Source organism: Cyanistes caeruleus, unplaced genomic scaffold, assembly GCF_971803275.1.
Source record: "Cyanistes caeruleus unplaced genomic scaffold, bCyaCae1.hap1.1 HAP1_SCAFFOLD_127, whole genome shotgun sequence".
Taxonomy (NCBI): domain Eukaryota; kingdom Metazoa; phylum Chordata; class Aves; order Passeriformes; family Paridae; genus Cyanistes; species Cyanistes caeruleus.
This window is the reverse complement of record NW_028255924.1, coordinates 358,582-360,315: the sequence shown is the minus strand read 5'-3', so window position 1 is coordinate 360,315 and position 1,734 is coordinate 358,582.

Sequence of the window (1,734 nt, the reverse complement as noted above, 5' to 3'; positions counted from 1 at the left end):
AGGTCACTCAGGGATCACCATCAGGGGCACAACAGCCCGACACGGGGAAATGAACTGAATTTAGGATTGAGCAAATCAGACCAGGAGAATGAGGATTAAAATCAATCTTGAGAAACACCTCCTCCCGCTCCTGAACTTTTCTGTCCGGGCCGCTGCTCGCGGGGCACAGAGAGGGGCCCGGCCGTGTCCCTCCAAACCTCCCTGGGAATCACCCCAGAGCCCTCAGCCTTCCGTGTGCCCATCCCCGGGGCCCCTTGTGGGCTCCCAATGGCTCCCGTGGCTCTCCCAGTCCATCCCAGCCTCTCCCAGTCCATCCCAGTCACTCCCAGTCTATCCCAGTCACTCCCAGTGACCCCGCCTGTCCATCTCGCCTTTCCGTGGATCTGCCGCCGCTCAGCCAATCAGAGCGCGCCTCTCTGATGACTCATCAGTTGCCGGGCAGATCCACAGAGCCGAGAGCCCCGCGCTGGACTCGGCCCCTCAGTGCCGCGCACTTCATTCCCAGTCCCTCCCAGTGCCACCACAGTCCCGCCCAGTGCCACCACAGTCCCTCCCAGTGCCACCACAGCCCCTCCCAGTGCCACCACAGTCCCGTCCAGTGCCACCACAGTCCCTCCCAGTGCCACCACAGTCCCGCCCAGAGGCCCGGGAGTCTCTCCCACTCCTTTTAGCCCATTCCCAGTCCATTTCGGATTCATTCCTCCTTCCACTCCCAGACATCTGCGCCTTCATCCAGTGTCCCAGTATCCACTCTCATCTCTTTCAGCGCCATCCCAGTCCCTGACAGCCTGTTCCCGGTCCCACCCGACGCCACACCACTCCTCTCCCATCTCTCCCAGTTACCCCCCAAGCTCATGCCAGTCTGTCCCCGCTGATCCCCAGTGCCCATCCCAGCGTGTCCATCTCGCTGGTGCCCTCCAGCTCCCAGCCCGGCCCCGGCCGCCTGCTCTGCTCCCGGATGGATTTCTCCCCTGCCCACATCCAGCTGAGCTGCTCCCAGGGCCAGCAGCAGCTCTCGGGCCACGTGCTGGCCACTGCCGTGCTCCCCAGCGGGGACTGGAGCCAGCAGCTCCTGGTGCTGCTGGAAACCGCCCCCGGCAATGCGGGCTCAGCTCCAGCTGCCAGGTGCAGCACGGCAGCCTGGAGCACCCCCTGAGCCGGCACTGGGGCACGGCCCGGCCCCCACAGCGCCGGGGGCAGCGGGGGAGGCACTGGGGGGGCCCAGAGGGGGACTGGGGTGTGCTGGGAGGAACTGGGAGGGAGTTTGAGATGGCCTGGTTTAAACTGGGGAAGGGATTGAGGTGCTTAGGATGGCTGGGAAGGGGATTAAAGGATGTTGGGGAGGGTGGGATGGGGTTCTGGGGGTCCTGGTGGAAACTGGGAGGGAGTTTGGGGGTGCTGGGTGTCACAGGGAGGGATTTGAGTGAGCCTGGAGGGGCTGGAAGGAGATTGGGGATTGGAAAGCAGGGATTGGGATGAGGTTGGTTGTGCTGGGAAGAGACTGGGAGGAGTCTTGATGAGTCCTGGTGGGGCTGGGAAGGGACTGGGGTAGGGTTTGGGGGTCCAGGGGAAGTGGGGAGAAATTGGGAGGGGGCTGTGGGATCCTGAGAGGAACAGGAGGGGCTCTGCTGGGTCCTGGGGAGGCTGGGAAGAGACTGGCAGTGATTTACCAAAATAGCAATATTGATCCAGTATCAACATCAATCTGTTAATGGACAAAAACCTCTCCAACAG